At 35.0% G+C, this 22,622-nt stretch overlaps 3 long non-coding RNA genes across 3 annotated transcripts; all 3 read left to right on the forward strand.

The window, feature by feature from the left end:
- The first annotated feature begins 288 nt into the window (after positions 1–288).
- On the forward strand, positions 289–1,115 carry LOC132633734 (uncharacterized). The gene is made up of 2 exons (XR_009579769.1): positions 289–407; positions 625–1,115. It is a non-coding gene; the product is annotated as an uncharacterized LOC132633734 (long non-coding RNA).
- A 10,218-nt stretch (positions 1,116–11,333) lies between these two features.
- Positions 11,334–12,113, forward strand: LOC132633735 (uncharacterized). The gene is made up of 2 exons (XR_009579770.1): positions 11,334–11,435; positions 11,655–12,113. It is a non-coding gene; the product is annotated as an uncharacterized LOC132633735 (long non-coding RNA).
- A 710-nt stretch (positions 12,114–12,823) lies between these two features.
- LOC132633736 (uncharacterized) lies at positions 12,824–13,633 on the forward strand. Its single transcript, XR_009579771.1, has 2 exons — positions 12,824–12,924; positions 13,145–13,633. It is a non-coding gene; the product is annotated as an uncharacterized LOC132633736 (long non-coding RNA).
- The last annotated feature ends 8,989 nt before the right edge of the window (positions 13,634–22,622 follow it).

Here is a 22,622-nt window from a genome sequence, read left to right on the forward strand (position 1 = left end):
AAAGATTCTACTGCACGTGGAATTATTGTAATCAATACTATTATTTATAGTTAAGTTAAGATATCGACTATCATTATAATTATAATACTTATTATTATTATTATTACAATGTGCAGATAAGACCTTCATTGTAATTTTTTTTATCTCTTTAAGTTAAAAAGTTAAGGTAGAGGAATATATATTCTATCAAATTTTATTAATAATACTTATATTTTCTATATTGCCCGTAAACCCTAAAAGGCTTTGGATAAAGGCCCAATAGGGTCCCCACACTACTATAAATATGTAGCAATAAAGAAATGCTACTCATTCCAAATTCCAAAAAAATATATGTCCCCTTCTTTCTCGCTTTCGGCAGCTAATACTATTTGAATCTTCTCTGCTAACCATGGGAGCAGATGGTAGCGGTATGGAAAAACATCCCAATCTCATTTTTGGTCATGAAAGTCAGAATATTTGTTCATTTCTACTTTAAAAAAATATTCATCTTTTTTCTGTTTTCTTTTAACGCTAATCTTTTAGAGTTTATTATTTTTGGTGCTTTTAACCGTTCTATTTTCTTTTAGCTTTCAGCTTTAGAGTTTTATTATTTTTTCTGCTTTTAATTTTTCTACTTTGTTGTAGCACTTGTTTACCCCAAATACTTGCTCACTTCTACTTTAAAAAAAATATTCATCTGAGGAAGAGGTAGACTATCAGGAGGTTGAAGATCAGGAGGTTGACTATCACGAGGTTGAAGATCACGAGGTTGAAGTTCAGGAGATTATTCAACCGGACTTTGCCGTTATAGGTTTTGGCCCGGTGTACTTCACTACCCGAGATGATGTATTTACTATTTTGCCTTTTGATAACAGGAGTACGCTCTTTGATGTTGGTGCCTTGTTCCACGTAAACTATTTTTTTCTTTAGTTGCGGGTTTATTGTTATTACCCGGACATTAGGGTTTTCTTTCCTTCCTAATTAAAGGATGTGTGCTTGCTTGTTATTTGCCACTTTCCTTGTAATCAAATTTCGGATGAGGCTGTCTAAATTTTTCTGTTTGTAGCAAAAAAATCTGACATCTTTGGAGCTTCTCCAAAAGTTCCCAGAAACACGGTCTACCAAATTTTGATTTCTTCTTTCTTGTACAGTGTCTTTTTTTGATATAATTATACTTTGTGAAGATAGATTTCGTGAGAGAATTAAATAAGAATAACTGCGTATATATCCAATTTAACGTAGGGACTTAAAATGAAAGCGGTTGCAGTCAACCAAAGTGCTCACTTTTTGGCATGTGTTGTTTTCGAGGGTCCGGCCCCTAAAAAACCACTTTGAACCAAAATACCCCAACAATGTTTTTTTTACAAAACTACCTTTAGCGCAGTAATTTACTGCGCTAAAGCAGTTCAACGAGACGAAGCCATTAACTGTTGTAGCACATTATTTTACTGCGTTATAGAAGTAGTTAATTTTTTTTTCTATAACGCAGTAAAATACTGCGTTATAGAAACAGTACCAAAAAAAAATCTATAATGTTTTTAATTCATTTTGTAAACAAAAACTAATACTATTATTTTAATTATAATATTTATAATTAAGTTAAGATATCAATTATCATTATTATTATTATAATACTTATTATTATTGCAATGTGCAGATAAGACCGTCATTGTAATTTTTTTATCTCTTTTAGTTAAAAAGTTTAGGTAGAGGAATATATATTCTATCAAATTTTATTAATAATACTTATATTTTCTATATTGCCCGTAAACCCTAAAAGTCTCTAGATAAAGGCCCAATAGGGTCCCCACATTACTATAAATATGTAGCAATAAAGAAATGCTACTCATTCCAAATTCCAAAAAAATATCTGTCTCCTTCTTTCTCGCTTTAGGCAGCTAACACTATTTGAATCTTCTCTGCTAACCATGGGAGCAGATGGTAGCAGTATGGAAAAACATCTCAGTCTCATTTTTGGTGAAAGTCAGAATATTTGTTCATTTCTACTTTAAAAAAAATATTCATCTTTTTTCTATTTTCTTTTAACGTTAATCTTTTAGAGTTTATTATTTTTGCTGCTTTTAACCGTTCTATTTTCTTTTAGCTTTTAGCTTTTAGAGTTTTATTATTTTTTCTGCTTTTCATTTTTCTACTTTGTTGTAGCACTTGTTTACCCCAAATACTTGTTCACTTCTACTTTTAAAAAAAATATTCATCTGAGGAAGAGGTTGACTATCAGGAGGTTGAAGATCAGGAGGTTGACTATCAGGAGGTTGAAGATCAGGAGGTTGAAGTTCAGGAGATTATTCAACCGGACTTTGCCGTTATAGGTTTTGGCCCGGTGTACTTCACTACCCGGGATGATGTATTTACTATTTTGCCTTTTGATATCAGGAGTACGCTCTTTGATGTTGGTGCCTTTTTCCACGTAAACTATTTTTTTCTTTAGTTGCGGGTTTATTGTTATTACCCGGACATTAGGGTTTTCTTTCCTTCCTAATTAAAGGATGTGTGCTTGCTTGTTATTTTCCACTTTCCTTGTAATCAAATTTCGGATGAGGCTGTCTAAATTTTTCTGTTTGTAGCAAAAAATCTGATATCTTTGGAGCTTCTCCAAAAGTTCCTAGTAACACGGTTTACCAAATTTTGATTTCTTCTTTCTTATACAGTGTCTTTCTTTGATATAATTATACTTTGTGAAGATAGATTTTGTGAGAGAATTAAATAAGAATAACTGCGTATATATCCAATTTAACGTAGGGACTTAAAATGAAAGCGGTTGCAGTGAACCAAATGCTCAGTTTTTGGCATGTGTTGTTTTCGAGGGTCCGACCCCCAAAAAAACCACTTTGAACCAAAATACCCCAACAAAAACAAAAGTTACAAAACTACATTTAGCGCAGTAATTTACTGCTGTCACGCCCCAAACCCACCCTAGACGTGACCGGCATCCGACGTCATGAACAACATCGGAAGCACCTAAACAACACCATAATAATACTTGAACCCGCCAGGTTCAACATTCGCCTCCAACAATTTATAAATTAAATGTAACAAATCATGAATTAAATCAACGGAAGTCTTTATAATTTAAATGATTCACCCCAAAACATGATAGTGTGCCCGAAAGAGTTAAACGCCAACTCTTCTTCTACCCACATTCGAATGTATACTAAGGAGCTTCTAAGAATAAGGAGTAAATGTCTAACCCATCGGGATGCATCCCGGAAACTAAAATAAATAAATGGAATTAAATAAATAGAGTGTCCCACGAACGAATGTGTGGGCTCACCAAATCAGCCGCAACAGCAAGTCCTTCCTACACGCCTGGAGTATCAAGAACCTTGTAACACCCCGTAAATTTGAACTAGGTATGAATATGTAAAAAAAAAATCTAGTGTTAAGATTATATTTTATCTATATGAATCCATTCTTGATGAATTCGGGTGGAGGATGGTCGTTTTGAAGTCAAACCAACTAGTGAAGTTCTTAAGAGATCTTAAATTCGCCTAAGTTTTGGTAGGTCTGTCTTCTGGGCGATTTGCGTGAAAATTTGTTGCGAATTTGGAAATACGCCCTGAAATAAAAGTTGTAGAGCTTTGAAATAGCTTTCCAACGGTATATTATGGGGGTCAAACGGACATCTGTGCGAAGAGTTATGACCATTTTACTGAAGATTGTCTGCGCTGGAAAATTGGCCTGCGTTATGCTCCACGTTACGGGCCGTAACATGGGGCCGTAACGTCCCAAAAATTTCCAGAACCTCACTGGAAATTTGGCCAGTGTTACGCTCCAAGTTACGGGCCGTAACACGTGTTACGGACCGTCCCTTGGGGCATAACACAGGTGAAAACAATACGTTTTCAGGCGATCTGACTTCGGGAGGCCATAACCCCATTATTCTTTGGGAATTTGGAAACACTTCCTTGATGAAAGTTGTAGCCCTTTGAAATATATTTCCAACCATAGGTCGTGGACCCCAGGTGACATGGGGATGAGGAGATATGGACGTTTTAAGATAGAGAGGTCAAGTTGTTGGCCCAACCCAATTCAAAACCGGGTCAGGCCCATTTCCCTTGGTATTTAAGGGAAATGTTCAGCTCTAGCAGCCACGTTTCCCCTACCAAACCTTCAGATTTTTAGAGAGAGAGAGAGAGGAGAGTTAGAGAGAGAAAGTGGTGAAACAATCAAGTTCGAGGCCCCGAAGCCCGAGGCTCGTGAAGGATAAAGTGTAGAACAAGTTGTTGCCGTCGTTCTAAGCTAAAAATTGAACTTGGGGGAGGTTGTTTTCGTGGTGGCTGCCCATATAAGGTATGTCTAAGTTTTAATGATGTTTTTATCCTTACCATTGATAGATTTGACGAGTTAGAATATAGAAAATGGCATTGAAAGTTCGGTTATAATTTTTGGATACCAAATGACTTGGGGACTGTTTTGGTATGATTAAATGGATAGTATTAGTTGGATATTGATATAAAATAATTGTTGATATTGTTGTGGATGTTGTTGACAAGTTGTTATTCTTGAATTTGGAAGTATAAATTTTATTCAAGATCCTTTAATGAATGAAAGGAAAAGAACTCTTTTCATGTTCCTTGAACTCTAATTCATGTCTAAATGGTGGTTAATGTGTGTGAGGGGACAAACCCACATTAAACCTAGTTTGTAACAAACCCTATATATGTAAAAGATATTAATAATGTTTTCCTCTATGAGAGATGTTTAGTAATGCTAGTTAATGGTTGGTAATGACATTCTCATTGGTGAATTGGGACATGAAATTCTTTGTAAAGAAGTTGTACGTTTTCAAAATATTGATTGGAATGACTTATCCTTTCGATATGCATAATGAACTTTAAGGTTATTGATGGTGTGACTACTTTGAGACAAATTGTGAATCGGCTTCTATGCCATGGACTTTGTTGTTGTGTTTGCCTTGCTATTCGGGAGGAAGAGTAGCCACTATGGATCCTAGTGTATTAATTGCCTTGCCATTCGGGAGGAAGAGTGGCCAATTCCGGGTTCGCTACCTGGGGTGCATTAATTGCCTTGCTATTCGGGAGGAAGAGTAGCCACCGTGAATTCATATTTCGGTGTATTACGTAGTGTTGTTGATATTGAGTTGGGCTTATATGGGCGGTTGTGATATCCATCTTTATTATGGAACTAAGCATAATTGAAACTGGGATTTTGAAATGTCTTTATAAACTGTGCAATAAGTGATATTAAGAATCATAAAGTGGAATGACAGTTTTTATACTATCTTTTCGGAACTGATTTCTTTATGTATTATTATATTTTATTTTTATATTACTTATTGTCCCCGAGGCACTCACTGAGTACGAAGTACTCAGGCATACCATTGTTGTTTTTTATGGTATGTTAGGTAACGGAGGAGAGCAGGTTCTTGATACATCAGGCGCTTAGGAAGGACTTGTTGTTGCTGCTGATTTGGTGAGCCCACACGTTCATTCGTGGGACACCCTTTTATTTTGTTCATTTATTATTAGTTTTGGGTTGCGTCCCGATGAGTCAACCTATTACCTCTTATCCTAGAAGCTCCATAGTATACATTCTTGTGGGCAGTTGTTGAGTTTTGTTAACTCTTGGGTGTTTGTCACGTTTTGATTAACTTTTATGATATTAAAGACTTCCGCTGATTTAATTCATGATTCATGATATGTTACATTTAATTTATAAATTGTTGGAGGCGAATGTTGAACCTGGCGGGTTCAAGTATTATTATGGTGTTGTTTAGGTTCTTCCGATATCTTTCATGACGTCGGATGCCGGTCACGTCTAGGGTGGGTTTTAGGCCGTGACAAACCTGCTCTTCTCCGTTACCTAACATACCATCAAAAACAACAATGGTATGCCTGAGTACTTCGTACTCAGTGAGTGCCTCGGGGACAATGAGTAAATAGAAAATAGAATACATAATACATAAAGAAATTAGTCTTGCCAGTCAGGTGGGAGCGATGTAAGAATAGTTATTCGGTTTATGTATCTCAATAATAAGTATCAAAACCCATTTATAAGCCTCTTGTCAAGTTACAACTTCAAATATGCCTTTTTAATCAATTAGGATAGTCATAAACAATTCCATAATAGAATAAGAATGTCACACATGCTAATACAGGCCCAAGAATCAAGCATATCGCGCATAGCGCATCACGCCGGAACATATAATTCTCGGTGGCTATCCTTCCTCCCGAATAGCTAGGCATAAATCACACCGGTCTATGTAGTACGCGGTGGCTATCCTTCCTCCCGAATAGCTAGGCATAAATCACACCCCGGGTAGCGAACCCAGCGGTGGCCACCCTTCCTCCCGAATGGCTAGGAAATGACACACTAGGATCCATAGTGGCTACTCGGGCCAAACATCACAACAAAGTTCATAGCATAGAAGCCGATTCACAAATTGTCTCAAAGTTGTCACACTATCAATAACATTAACGTTCATTATGCATATCGAAAGAATAAGTCATTCCAATCAATGTTTTGAAAACGTACAAGTTCTTTACAAAGATTTCCATGTCCCAACTCACCAGTGAGAATGTCATTACCAATTCTTAACTAGCATTACTAAGCATCTCTCATAGAGGAAAACATTCATAATAGCTTATACACATATAGGGTTTGTTACAATCTAGGTTTAATGTGGGGTTGTCCCCTCACACACATTAACCACCATTTAGTCATGAATTAGAGTTCAAGGAAACATGAAAAGATTGCTTTTCCTTTCGTTCATTAAAGAATCTTGAATAAAATTTATACTTCCAACAATAGTTTCAAAAAGTGATTTTTCATTCAAAATAAGTTTTTAAAAGAGAGACATACCTTGATTTGTTAAACAAGGTTTAACAAATTACTTTTCTAATGAAGAATACCCAAGCCCTAGCTTGAATAACTTTGGGAAGATTTATGTTGCAAACCCTAGGTTTTGGTCACAAAAACCATATTAAGAATTATGGGCATGATGTTAGAAAAGGGATTAGGAACTTGAATTCAACCTAGAATCATGATAAAACTTACCTTGTAGGGTTCTTGAGAATTGGGACTTGTTCTTCCTAACCTTAGGGTGATTTTTTCTGACTAGGGGTGTTAGGGAAATAAACCCCAAGCTTAAATATAACTTAAAACGCGAAATCCTGATTTTTGACCCGAAACCGGCCCTGCTATGCGATGGGCGCGCGACGCACATGCAGCGCACGACCATCTGCAGATCAATAGTCAGAGAAGGGGTTTTTGTGCGATCGGAGCGCGACGCACAAGCAGCGCACGACCATTTGCAGATCAATAGTCAGAGAAGGGGTTTTGTGCGATCGGCACGCGACGCACATGTAGCGCACGACCATCTGTAGATCAATAGTCAGAGAAGGGGTTTTTGTGCGATCGGCACGCGACGCACATGCAGCGCACGACCATCTGCAGATCAATAGTCAGAGAAGGGGGTTTTGTGCGATCGGCGCGCGACGCGGGGCCATAGCACGCGCCCACACGCACCCTCACAAGCGGCATGTATCGGTTCTGCACAGTATTCGGTAAAATAGGAATAACTTCTTGTACGTAACTTTGCCTGGGCTGCGGGACATACCGTTGGAAAGATATTTCAAAGAGCTACAACTTCCATGAAGGATGTTTTTCCAAATTGGCAACACATTTTCATGAAAATCCCCCAGAAGACAGACCTACCAAAACTTAGGCGAATTTAAGAGGCCTTAAGAACTTTACTAGTTGGTTTGACTTCAAAACGACCATCTTTCACCCGAATTCATCAAGATGGTTTCATATAGATATAATATCATCCTAATACTAGATTTTTACACATTCACACCTAGTTCAAGTTTACGAGGTGTTACAACTGCGCTAAAGCAGTTCAACGAGACGGAGCCATTAACTGTTTTAGCGCATTATTTAACTGCGTTATAGAAGCAGTTAAATTATTTTTTTCTATAACGCAGTAAAATGCTGCGTTATAGAAATAGTACCAAAAAAAAAATTATAATGTTATTAATTCATTTTTTAAACAAAAACTAATAATATTATTTTAATTATAATATTTATAATTAAGTTAAGATATCGATTATCATTATTATTATAATACTTATTATTATTGCAATGTGCAGATAAGACCGTCATTGTAATTTTTTTATCTCTTTAATTTAAAAAGTTAAGGTAGAGGAATATATATTCTATCAAATTTTATTAATAATACTTATATTTTCTATATTGCCCGTAAACCCTAAAAGGCTCTGGATAAAGGCGCAATAGGGTCCCCACACTACTATAAATATGTAGCAGTAAAGAAATGCTACTCATTCCAAATTCCAAAAAAATATTTGTCTCCTTCTTTCTCGCTTTAGGCAGCTAACACTATTTGAATCTTCTCTGCTAACCATGGGAGCAGATGGTAGCGGTATGGAAAAACATCCAGTCTCATTTTTGGTCATGAAAGTCAAAAGATTTGTTCATTTCTACTTTAAAAAAAAATATTCATCTTTTTTCTGTTTTCTTTTAACGTTAATCTTTTAGAGTTTATTATTTTTGGTGCTTTTAACCTTTCTATTTTCTTTTAGCTTTCAGCTTTTAGAGTTTTATTATTTTTTCAGCTTTTAAATTTTCTACTTTATTGAAGCACTTGTTTACCCCAAATACTTGTTCACTTCTACTTTAAAAAAAATATCCATCTGAGGAAGAGGTTGACTATCAGGAGGTTGAAGATCAGGAGGTTGACTATCATGAGGTTGAAGATCAGGAGGTTGAAGTTCAGGAGATTATTCAACCGGACTTTGCCATTATAGGTTTTGGCCCGGTGTACTTCACTACCCGGGATGATGTATTTACTATTTTGCCTTTTGATAGCAGGAGTAAGCTCTTTGATGTTGGTGCCTTGTTCCACGTAAACAATTTTTTTCTTTAGTTGCGGGTTGATTGTTATTACCTGGACATTAGGGTTTTCTTTCCTTCCTAGTTAAAGGATATGTGCTTGCTTGTTATTTGCCACTTTCCTTGTAATCAAATTTCGGATGAGGCTGTCTAAATTATTCTGTTTGTAGCAAAAAATCTGACATCTTTGGAGCTTCTCCAAAAGTTCCCACAAACACGGTCTACCAAATTTTGATTTCTTCTTTCTTGTACAGTGTCTTTTTTTTTGATATAATTATACTTTGTGAAGATAGATTTCGTGAGAGAATTAAATAAGAATAAGTGCGTATATATCCAATTTAACGTAGGGACTTAAAATGAAAGCCGTTGCAGTCAACCAAAATGCTCACTTTTTGGCATGTGTTGTTTTCGAAGGTCCGACCCCCAAATAAACCATTTTGAACCAAAATACCCCTACAAAAAAATTACAAAACTACCTTTAGCGCAGTAATTTACTGCGCTAAAGCAGTTCACGGAGACGGAGCCGTTAAATCCTTTAACGCATTATTTTACTGCGTTATAGAAGCAGTTACATTTTTTTTTCTATAACACATTAAAATACTGCGTTATAGAAACACTACAAAAAAAATCTATAATATTTTTAATTCATTTTTTAAACAAAAACTAATACTATTATTTTAATTATAATATTTATAATTAAGTTAAGATATCGATTATCATTATTATTATAATACTTATTACTATTCCAATGTGCAGATAAGACCGTCATTGTAATTTTTTTTATCTCTTTAAGTTAAAAAGTTAAGGTAGAGGAATATATATTCTATCAAATTTTATTAATAATACTTATATTTTCTATATTGCCCGTAAACCCTAAAAGGTTCTGGATAAAGTCCCAATAGGGTCCCACACTACTATAAATATGTAGCAATAAAGAAATGCTACTCATTCCAAATTCCAAAAAAATATCTGTCTCCTTCTTTCTCGCTTTAGGCAGCTAACACTATTTGAATCTTCTCTGCTAACCATGGGAGCAGATGGTAGCGGTATGGAAAAACATCCCAGTCTCATTTTTGGTCATGAATGTCAGAATATTTGTTCATTTCTACTTTTAAAAAAATATTCATCTTTTATATGTTTTCTTTTAACATTAATCTTTTAGAGTTTATTATTTTTGGTGCTTTTAACCGATCTATTTTCTTTTAGCTTTCAGCTTTTAGAGTTTTATTATTTTTTCTGCTTTTAATTTTTCTACTTTGTTGTAGCACTTGTTTACCACAAATACTTGTTCACTTCTCCTTTAAAAAAAATATTCATCCGAGGAAGAGGTTGACTATCAGGAGGTTGAAGATCAGGAGGTTGACTATCAGGAGGTTGAAGATCAGGAGGTTGAAGTTCAGGAGATTATTCAACCGGACTTTGCCGTTATAGGTTTTGGCCCGGTGTACTTCACTACCCGAGATGATGTATTTAATATTTTGCCTTTTGATAGCAGGAGTACGCTCTTTGATGTTGGTGCCTTGTTCCACGTAAACTATTTTTTTCTTTAGTTGCCGGTTTATTGTTATTACCCGGACATTAGGGTTTTCTTTCCTTCCTAATTAAGGATGTGTGCTTGCTTGTTATTTGCCACTTTCCTTGTAATTAAATTTCGGATGAGGCTGTTTAAATTTTTTTGTTTGTAGCAAAAAATCTGACATCTTTGGGGCTTCTCCAAAAGTTCCCAAAAACACGGTCTACCAAATTTTGATTTCTTCTTTCTTGTACAGTGTCTTTTTTTGATATAATTGTACTTTGTGAAGATAGATTTCGTGAGGGAATTAAATAAGAATAACTGCATATATATACAATTTAACATAGGGACTTAAAATGAAAGCGGTTGCATTGAACCAAAATGCTCACTTTTTGGCATGTGTTGTTTTCGAGGGTCCGACCCCCAAAAAAACCACTTTGAATCAAAATACCCCATCAAAAAAAAAAGTTACAAAACTACCTTTAGCGCAGTAATTTACTGCGCTAAAGCAGTTCACGGAGACGGAACCGTTAAATGCTTTAGCCCATTATTTTACTGCGTTATAGAAGCAGTTAATTTTTTTTTCTGTAACGCAGTAAAATACTGCGTTATAGAAACAGTACCAAAAAAAAATCTATAATGTTTTTAGTTCATTTTTTAAAGAAAAACTAATACTATTATTTCAATTATAATATTTATAATTAAGTTAAGATATTGATTATCATTATTATTATAATACTTATTATTTTAACAATATGCAGATAAGACCATCATTGTAATTTTTTTATCTCTTTAAGTTAAAAAGTTAAGGTAGAGGAATATATATTCTATAAAATTTTATTAATAATACTTATATTTTCTATATTGCCCGTAAACCCTAAAAGGCTCTGGATAAAGGCCCAATAGGGTCCCCACACTACTATAAATATGTAGCAGTAAAGAAATGCTACTCATTCCAAATTCCAAAAAAATATATGTCTCCTTCTTTCTCGCTTTAGGCAGCTAACACTATTTGAATCTTTTCTGCTAACCATGCGAGCAGATGGTAGCGGTATGGAAAAACATCCCACTCTAATTTTTTGTCATGAAAGTCAAAAGATTTGTTCATTTCTACTTTAAAAAAAATATTCATCTTTTTTCTGTTTTCTTTTAACGTTAATCTTTTAGAGGTTATTATTTTTGGTGCTTTTAATCGTTCTATTTTCTTTTAGCTTTCAGCTTTTAGAGTTTTATTATTTTTTCTGCTTTTAATTTTTCTACTTTGTTGTAGCACTTGTTTACCCCAAATAGTTGCTCACTTCTACTTTAAAAACAATATTCATCCGAGGAAGAGGTTGACTATCAGGAGGTTGAAGATCAGGATGTTGAAGTTCGGGAGATTATTCAACCGGACTTTGCCGTTATAGGTTTTGGCGCGGTGTACTTCACTACCCAGGATGATGTATTTACTATTTTGCCTTTTGATAGCAGGAGTACGCTCTTTGATGTTGGTGCCTTGTTCCACGTAAACCATTTTTTTCTTTTGTTGCGGGTTTATTGTTATTACCCGGACATTAGGGTTTTCTTTCCTGCATAATTAAAGGATGTGTGCTTGCTTGTTATTTGCCTCTTTCCTTGTAATCAAATTTCGGATGAGGCTGTCTAAATTTTTCTGTTTGTAGCAAAAAATCTGACATCTTTGGAGCTTCTCCAAAAGTTCCCAGAAACACGATCTACCAAATTTTGATTTCTTCTTTCTTGTACAGTGTCTTTCTTTGATATAATTATACTTTGTGAAGATAGATTTCGTGAGAGAATTAAATATGAATAACTGCGTATATATCCAATTTAACGTAGGGACTTAAAATGAAAGCCGTTGCAGTCAACCAAAATGCTCACTTTTTGGCATGTGTTGTTTTTGAGGGTCCGCCCCCCAAAAAAACCACTTTGAACAAAAATACCCCAACAATTTTTTTTTTTACAAAACTACCTTTAGCGCAGTAATTTACTGCGCTAAAGCAGTTCACGGAGACGGAGCCGTTAACTGTTTTAGCGCATTATTTTATCGCATTATAGAAGCAGTTAATTTTTTTTTCTATAACGCAATAAATTATTGCGTTATAGAAATAGTACAAAATAAAATCTATAATATTTTTAATTCATTTTTTAAACAAAAACTAATACTATTATTTTAGTTATAATATTTATAATTAAGTTAAGATATCGATTATCATTATTATTATAATACTTATTATTATAACAATGTGCGGATAAGACCGTCATTGTAATTTTTTTTATCTCTTTAAGTTAAAAAGTTAAGGTAGAGGAATATATATTCTATCAAATTTTATTAATAATACTTATATTTTCTATATTGCCCGTAAACCCTAAAAGGCTCCGGATAAAGGCCCAATAGGGTCCCCACACTACTATAAATATGTAGCAATAAAGAAATGCTACGCATTCCAAATTCCAAAAAAATATCTGTCTCCTTCTTTCTCGCTTTAGGCAGCTAACACTATTTGAATCTTCTCTGCTAACCATGCGAGCAGATGGTAGCGGTATGGAAAAACATCCCAATCTCATTTTTGGTCATGAAAGTCAGAATATTTGTTCATTTCTACTTTAAAAAAAATATTCATCTTTTTTCTGTTTTCTTTTAACGTTAATCTTTTAGAGGTTATTATTTTTGGTGCTTTTAACCGTTCTATTTTCTTTTAGCTTTCAGCTTTTAGAGTTTTATTATTTTTTCTGCTTTTAATTTTTTCTACTTTGTTGTAGCACTTGTTTACCACAAATACTTGCTCACTTCTACTTTAAAAAAAATATTCATCTGAGGAAGAGGTTGACTATCAGGAGGTTGAAGATGAGGAGGTTGACAATCAGGAGGTCGAAGATCAGGAGGTTGAAGTTCAGGAGATTATTCAACCGGACTTTGCCGTTATAGGTTTTGGCCCGGTGTACTTCACTACCCGGGATGATGTATTTACTATTTTCCCTTTTGATAGCAGGAGTACGCTCTTTGATGTTGGTGCCTTATTCCACATAAACTATTTTTTTCTTTAGTTGCGGGTTTATTGTTATTACCCGGACATTAGGGTTTTCTTTCCTTCGTAATTAAAGGATGTGTGCTTGCTTGTTATTTTCCACTTTCCTTGTAATCAAATTTCGGATGAGGTTGTCTAAATGTTTCTGTTTGTAGCAAAAAATCTGACATCTTTGGAGCTTCTCCAAAAGTTCCTAGAAACACGGTCTACCAAATTTTGATGATTTCTTCTTTCTTGTACAGTGTCTTTCTTTGATATAATTATACTTTGTGAAGATAGATTTCGTGAGAGAATTAAATAAGAATAACTGCATATATATCCAATTTAACATAGGGACTTAAAATGAAAGCGGTTGTAGTGAACCAAAATGCTCACTTTTTGGCATGTGTTGTTTTCGAGGGTCCGGCTCCCAAAAAAATCACTTTGAACCAAAATATCTCAACAAAAAAAAAGTTACAAAACTACCTTTAGCGCAGTAATTTACTGCGCTAAAGCAGTTCACGGAGACGGAGCCGTTAACTGCTTTAGCGCATTATTTTACTGCGTTATAGAAGCAGTTAATTTTTTTTTCTATAACACAGTAAAATACTGCGTTATAGAAACAATACCAAAAAAAAAATCAATAATGTTTTTAGTTCATTTTGTAAACAAAAACTAATACTATTATTTTAATTATAATATTTATAATTAAGTTAAGATATCGATTATCATTATTATTATAATACTTATTATTATAACAATGTGCGGATAAGACCGTCATTGTAATTTTTTTTATCTCTTTAAGTTAAAAAGTTAAGGTAGAGGAATATATATTCTATCAAATTTTATTAATAATACTTATATTTTCTATATTGCCCGTAAACCCTAAAAGGCTCTGGATAAAGGCCCAATAGGGTCCCCACACTACTATAAATATGTAGCAATAAAGAAATGCTACGCATTCCAAATTCCAAAAAAATATCTGTCTCCTTCTTTCTCGCTTTAGGCAGCTAACACTATTTGAATCTTCTCTGCTAACCATGCGAGCAGATGGTAGCGGTATGGAAAAACATCCCAATCTCATTTTTGGTCATGAAAGTCAGAATATTTGTTCATTTCTACTTTAAAAAAAATATTCATCTTTTTTCTGTTTTCTTTTAACGTTAATCTTTTAGAGTTTATTATTTTTTGTGCTTTTAACCGTTCTATTTTCTTTTAGCTTCCAGCTTTTAGAGTTTTATTATTTTTTCTGCTTTTAATTTTTCTACTTTGTTGTAGAACTTGTTTACCCCAAATACTTGCTCAGTTCTACTTTTAAAAAAATATTCATCTGAGGAAGAGTTTGACTATCAGGAGGTTGAAGATCAGGAGGTTGACTATGAGGAGGTTGAAGATCAAGAGGTTGAAGTTCAGGAGATTATTCAACCGGACTTTGTCGTTATAGGTTTTGGCCCGGTATACTTCACTACTGATCAGTCGTGAAATTACGCGATATTCGACGCTAATTCCTGGCATGTGCTAGCACATTATATTTTGGAACTTTATAAAGGAAGTTGGAATAATTGGGGAAACTAGTATGCAAAGGAAGGAGTGTTGTTTTGAAATGAAGAGGAAAGTGGACGAAAGGTTTTGTGTAGTGTTCAAGGAGGGCGTAGTCACTTGTATCCCAAATACTTATCCTACCCTTCCCTAAGCCTACATTACAAGCTTAAAAAGTCCCTATGTGATCTCCAACTAAATGTTCTTGAGTTAGTGATGATTGAAAATAAGGGCAAGCTTATGGTGTGATATTTGTTAGCACTAGAATTTCTTTGTGAGTGTGAGTGACTTTGTGTATTTGTCCCTTGTGTTGTTGTTGTGAATACAGTGATTTTGGGACTTTCTTTCTTGTGAGGGCATATGGATTACGATAGATTGGTGATGTTGAAAAATCCAAAGTTGAGTCAACTGAGCATATCTAGTAAGCTAGTAGTTTTGAGTCACTTATTGAAACTTGAGTGTTGTTGCTTGATAGTTTTATATCTTTATTGCATTCTTGAAATTGTATTTTGAAATGAGGGAGTTATTTGGTTGAAGCTTCACATGCTTGTAGTCTAATTGTTGGTACCAACCAAAGTCATGTTTTTGTGCTTAAAGTAGTTCCTCATTGAGATTTTTGTTTTAGTTTGCTTGAGCACAAGCAAAGACTTTAAGTTGGGGGTGTTGATCAGTCGTGAAATTACGCGATATTCGACGCTAATTCCTTAAGCTTTTGTGACTCCTTAAGCACTTTTGTTGTTACTTTTTGTGTTTTTATGTTGTTTTGTAGGAAAAGATGCCCGAAGAGCATAAAAGAGCAAAATAGATCAAAATGGACCAAAATGGAACAAAATAGAGCAAAACAAGCCAAGTAGCTGAAATGAGTGATCGGAAGAAACCAAGTGAAAAGAAAGTCAAAAAGAGGTCAAACTGGACATTTTTGCAAAACTGTCAAAACTGGACAGTTTTGCAAAAACGGGACAGATTTGCAAAACTGTCAAAAGTGGACAGTTTTGCAAAAACGGGCAGAATTGCAAAAACAGAAATATGGGGGCAGATTTTGACATTTTTTGGACTTGGAAAAATTGGGGGGAGCTACAAAAGAGAGGCTAGGGCAAAACATTTTCTATCTTTGGTCATTTTGCAAGTTTTGGAGGCTAGGGTTTTTCTACAATATTGGAGGAGAAGATTGGAAGCACTTCAATGAGATATTTCTTAATCCTTTCTTCAATTCCTTGTTTTGTATTGCATATCTAAGTGTGTAGTATTTATTCCATTACTTGAATCTTGATTGTGAAACTATTGTTGATTAAAGTTTGGATTGAAACTCTTGTTTTGCTTATGTATTGAATGATTTTTATTGCTATTGAAGTTGGTCTTTGTTGATTTAATTAATCTCATTCTTGAATGTTTCCAAAGGGAGTAGCTAACCCTAGGACTCACCCATTTACTTAGATTGAGCTTGAAAGAGGAAATCTGGGTTGGGAAAGATTAATTAACAAGAATTTGGGTCATTAAACTCATCTAATAACTTGAGCTCGGAAGAGGATAGTTACTTGAGGTTAAATTGATTGTGCCTAATATCACACTCTAAGGCTTGGAAAAGCTTAGAGTGAAATTCATTGATTTGGTTGGAAGACTTTCAATGAGATTTTAGAAATCATTATCTATTGACATAAACCCGTTCTTAGTTGTAAAATCGTGAAATACATTGGATCGTTACTTGAGTGTAATCTCCTATTATCCATGCTTGTGGCCATTGATCATTTTACTCGCTTTCTAGGTTAGTTTACATTTCCGCATTAGTTATAATTTTCTCAAACAAAAACCAAAATATTACCTATCGTTTGGCTTTAGCGTAGTTGGTGAAAGTTCCTTACTTTCTTAATCGCCTAGCACATTGTTCCCTGTGGGATCGACCCCGACTCATAGTTGGGTAAATATATTGCATACGACCGTGTACACTTTCTCTTTGAGGAGTGTATTTGCACGTTATCAAAAATGGCGCCGTAGCCGGGGAACAATTTGGCGTATTTGAGTTAGTTTGGGATTTAAGCTAACTTGCTTTGGTTCAAACTTTCATTGCTTTATTTTATCTAAAAAAAAAAAAAAATGACCAGTTTTGCAGAATTGCAAAACTGTCCAGTTCTGAAAAACTGACCAGTTTTGCAGAATTGCAAAACTGTCCAGTTCTGAAAAACTGTCCAGTTTTTTATTTTTGCAGAAACTGTCAAGTTCTAAAAAAAAAAAAAAAAAAAAAAAAAAAAAAAAAAAAAAAGCTGTCCAGTTTTTGCTTCTGCAAAACTGTTCAGTTTTTTTTTAAAAAAAATGGCATCATATAATGATAATTGGTCGGATGGTAGTTATGCATACTTTGATGACCCTTGTCTTTATTGCGGAGGACCACACTCATGGCAAAATTGTTTGAATTCTTCCGGGGGCGGGTTGTGCGCACAATCCCAAACCTATGAGTGGAGTATATGTGATAGATGTGGTGGTCAAAATGGTCATTGGGATAATTGTGATTATTTGCCCTTCCCTTCCCCGAACCCCCACTACGACTATTCTAGTTTTGATTTTGATGATAGTAGGGATATGGAAATGGAAGAAGCCTCAAATGCTCAAAATGAGAGGATAATGTTCATGTTAGAGACCATTCTTGAAAAAGTTGAAAAACAAGACTTAGCGGTTAAAGACTTGAGGCAACCACTTGATGACTTGAGGCAAGCAATTAATTGCAATGACAAAGCTATTCACATCTTGGAGGATCAAATGAAATCATTGGTTCATACTTATAATTCTCAACAACTTGAGGGTGTTGAAAGTAGGCAAGAAAGTGACCAAAACATGAATGTCTCCAAGAGTGAATTTCTACAAGCTTTGAATGACTCTCAACTTGAAGAAAGCCTTGACAAAGTAGAAATAGTGAGCCAAGATTGGCTTATGTCTCAAGCTCAACAACTTAGAGTCTATGGGGATCATCGAGAAGACATTTCGAGGATGGTGGAAGAATTTGTAAAAATCCATGTTGAGCAAAGACAAGAGTTGAAGGAACTTGAAATTGCTATCCGTGACTTGAAAGCCGAATTGAATGCAAAAGTTGAGGTATGCAATACTCAACATCAAATAGTCATGGATAGTAGTTTTAAGTTAGTTTCCAATGAAAAAGTGGTCAACATTGATTTTCAAGAGCTAATGATGAATTGCCAGCCGACCAATCCAAAAATAATGCAAGATGCCGAGATTGAAGAAATGATACTAGAGTTGCATAAAAAAGTTCATGAAATGGTTTTTGAAGACTCTAGTTCATTTTTGGGTGAGGATGTCAAAAATGAAGCGAATTTGAAAATGGAGCGCCTTAGACCACATTCCAACCATTTTTCAACATTATGCTTGGTTAGTGAAATGGAAGTTGAACTAACCGAGCCTGTGGAGAATTTTGAAGATGAAGAAGAAAGCGTTTTCATTTTGAAGTTTGCTATGCCAAGAAGACAAAATGGCATGCCTCACTTAAGGGCCAAGAAGTGCAAAATGCGACACCCGAGAGTTGGCCTCCTTGTTTTTCTACCACCGCCCCATGAGCGTCATCATGATCTTGCTTCAAAGCTGGGGCGCAAATTCATATCTTCCAAATGGAAGGAAAAGTGGTAAAGGTAACCGTCGTGCCGCGACGTTAAATCAAGCGCTTGGTGGGAGGTAACCCATCGTTTTAAAAGTTTTAAATCGTTTGTGAAATTTTATTTTTTAGAATAGTTTAGTTTATGGTTTTTGACTAATCTGCAAAGTTTCAGAATTTTTGGAGTTGTTTTGAGCATGTCGGATATCCGGACAGCCCCCAAAACCAGTAAAAGCTGCGAAATTTTTTTTCTGGTGTCATAACCTGCGATTCGCAGGTCATACCTGCGAATCGCAGGTCACGTCGCACATGGTGACAGAGACACACAAAAAAAAAAAAAAATGGTGACATCACCTGCGACTCGCAGGTGGGGTCGCAGGTCCTGACAGTGAGTGTAAAAAAAAAAAAAAAAAAAAAAAAAATTTCTCTTTGTTTTGTTTTGATTATGTGCAGCGAGGACACTACAATGTTTATAGTTGGGGGTGGCACGTAGTAGCGCATTATATTTTGAAACTTGCTCAAAATGTTTAAAAATTTTGTTCTTTTGACATGTTGTGGATTAGTCACTCTTATTATTTTATCTTCTTTCATTAGTCTTGTAAGTTTAGGCGTAGGTTCTCCTTTGAGGAAAAATGTGAAAACTCTTGGCTTGTTTGGTACTAATAGAGTTAGTCTCTTGCATGTGAAATTGAAATGTGAATACCTCTCCAAATTGTTGTGAAAGTTAAAAAGCAAGGTGCATAGGAAAGAATGATCTTTGTGACAACTTTTTGGCTCATTTTGTGACTCTCTACCTACTAGTGTATTGACTTTGGATTATGAGATACTGAACTAGTTGTTCTTGCTTGGGAAGTGAAATTGATCCATCTTGACTAGTTCATATGCCATGTGTGTGAGTGTTTGTTGAATAAATCTTGTGTTTACTTTTATCATCTAGAACTTGCCCGGTTAGTCGTTCAATGCTAATTTTGATTATGTTGGTTGGAGAGATGACCTTGGGCTATCTTTGTGAAAAAAAAACCTCTTTAGCCTTTCTAGCCTACCATTGCATAAATAATATCACTAGTAACCCCATTTGAGCTTATGACCTTTTCTTTGATTGCCACATTACAAGCCTTTACCATGTTTGATGAAAAGTCTCTCTTTTGAACGTTTCCCTCCTTGAACATGAAATTGTGAATTTGAGGCCAAAAGCCTAAGTTGGGGGTGTTAGTGTTGCTTGAGAGTGGTGAAGGTTGGTGTTGTGAAAAAGTCAAAAGAAAGGAAGGAAAATTGAAAAAATACAAAAAAGTTTGCAAACTTTTTTGTGCAAAAAAAAATGCATCTTTGTAAAAAAAAAAAAAAAAAAAAAAAAAAAAAAAAAAAAATTGGCAGGTCACATCACCTGCGATTCGCATGTGGGGTCGCAGGTCGTGCCAGTGAGTAAAAAAAAAAAAAAAAAAAAAATTTTTTTCTTTTCTTTTCTATTTTTATGTTTTGTTTTGATTATGTGCAGCGAGGACACTGCAACATTTATAGTTGGGGGTGGCATGTGCTAGCACATTATATTTTGGAACTTTATAAAGGAAGTTGGAATAATTGGGGAAACTAGTATGCAAAGGAAGGAGTGTTGTTTTGAAATGAAGAGGAAAGTGGACGAAAGGTTTTGTGTAGTGTTCAAGGAGGGCGTAGTCACTTGTATCCCAAATACTTATCCTACCCTTCCCTAAGCCTACATTACAAGCTTAAAAAGTCCCTATGTGATCTCCAACTAAATGTTCTTGAGTTAGTGATGATTGAAAATAAGGGCAAGCTTATGGTGTGATATTTGTTAGCACTAGAATTTCTTTGTGAGTGTGAGTGACTTTGTGTATTTGTCCCTTGTGTTGTTGTTGTGAATACAGTGATTTTGGGACTTTCTTTCTTGTGAGGGCATATGGATTACGATAGATTGGTGATGTTGAAAAATCCAAAGTTGAGCCAACTGAGCATATCTAGTAAGCTAGTAGTTTTGAGTCACTTATTGAAACTTGAGTGTTGTTGCTTGATAGTTTTATATCTTTATTGCATTCTTGAAATTGTATTTTGAAATGAGGGAGTTATTTGGTTGAAGCTTCACATGCTTGTAGTCTAATTGTTGGTACCAACCAAAGTCATGTTTTTGTGCTTAAAGTAGTTCCTCATTGAGATTTTTGTTTTAGTTTGCTTGAGCACAAGCAAAGACTTTAAGTTGGGGGTGTTGATCAGTCGTGAAATTACGCGATATTCGACGCTAATTCCTTAAGCTTTTGTGACTCCTTAAGCACTTTTGTTGTTACTTTTTGTGTTTTTATGTTGTTTTGTAGGAAAAGATGCCCGGAGAGCATAAAAGAGCAAAATAGATCAAAATGGACCAAAATGGAACAAAATAGAGCAAAACAAGCCAAGTAGCTGAAATGAGTGATCGGAAGAAACCAAGTGAAAAGAAAGTCAAAAAGAGGTCAAACTGGACATTTTTGCAAAACTGTCAAAACTGGACAGTTTTGCAAAAACGGGACAGATTTGCAAAACTGTCAAAAGTGGACAGTTTTGCAAAAACGGGCAGAATTGCAAAAACAGAAATATGGGGGCAGATTTTGACATTTTTTGGACTTGAAAAAATTGGGGGGAGCTACAAAAGAGAGGCTAGGGCAAAACATTTTCTATCTTTGGTCATTTTGCAAGTTTTGGAGGCTAGGGTTTTTCTACAATATTGGAGGAGAAGATTGGAAGCATTTCAATGAGATATTTCTTAATCCTTTCTTCAATTCCTTGTTTTGTATTGCATATCTAAGTGTGTAGTATTTATTCCATTACTTGAATCTTGATTGTGAAACTATTCTTGATTAAAGTTTGGATTGAAACTCTTGTTTTGCTTATGTATTGAATGATTTTTATTGCTATTGAAGTTGGTCTTTGTTGATTTAATTAATCTCATTCTTGAATGTTTCCAAAGGGAGTAGCTAACCCTAGGACTCACCCATTTACTTAGATTGAGCTTGGAAGAGGAAATCTGGGTTGGGAAAGATTAATTAACAAGAATTTGGGTCATTAAACTCATCTAATAACTTGAGCTCGGAAGAGGATAGTTACTTGAGGTTAAATTGATTGTGCCTAATATCACACTCTAAGGCTTGGAAAAGCTTAGAGTGAAATTCATTGATTTGGTTGGAAGACTTTCAATGAGATTTTAGAAATCATTATCTATTGACATAAACCCGTTCTTAGTTGTAAAATCGTGAAATACATTGGATCGTTACTTGAGTGTAATCTCCTATTATCCATGCTTGTGGCCATTGATCATTTTACTCGCTTTCTAGGTTAGTTTACATTTCCGCATTAGTTATAATTTTCTCAAACAAAAACCAAAATATTACCTATCGTTTGGCTTTAGCGTAGTTGGTGAAAGTTCCTTACTTTCTTAATCGCCTAGCACATTGTTCCCTGTGGGATCGACCCCGACTCATAGTTGGGTAAATATATTGCATACGACCGTGTACACTTTCTCTTTGAGGAGTGTATTTGGACGTTATCAAAAATGGCGCCGTAGCCGGGGAACAATTTGGCGTATTTGAGTTAGTTTGGGATTTAAGCTAACTTGCTTTGGTTCAAACTTTCATTGCTTTATTTTATCTAAAAAAAAAAAAAAATGACCTGTTTTGCAGAATTGCAAAACTGTCCAGTTCTGAAAAACTGACCAGTTTTGCAGAATTGCAAAACTGTCCAGTTTTTTATTTTTGCAGAAACTGTCAAGTTCTAAAAAAAAAAAAAAAAAAAAAAAAAAAAAAAAAAAAAAAAACCTGTCCAGTTTTTGCTTCTGCAAAACTGTTCAGTTTTTTTTAAAAAAAAATGACATCATATAATGATAATTGGTCGGATGGTAGTTATGCATACTTTGATGACCCTTGTCTTTATTGCGGAGGACCACACTCATGGCAAAATTGTTTGAATTCTTCCGGGGGCGGGTTGTGCGCACAATCCCAAACCTATGAGTGGAGTATATGTGATAGATGTGGTGGTCAAAATGGTCATTGGGATAATTGTGATTATTTGCCCTTCCCTTCCCCGAACCCCCACTATGACTATTCTAGTTTTGATTTTG

This window comes from Lycium barbarum, chromosome 3 (assembly GCF_019175385.1).
Source record: "Lycium barbarum isolate Lr01 chromosome 3, ASM1917538v2, whole genome shotgun sequence".
NCBI lineage: Eukaryota > Viridiplantae > Streptophyta > Magnoliopsida > Solanales > Solanaceae > Lycium > Lycium barbarum.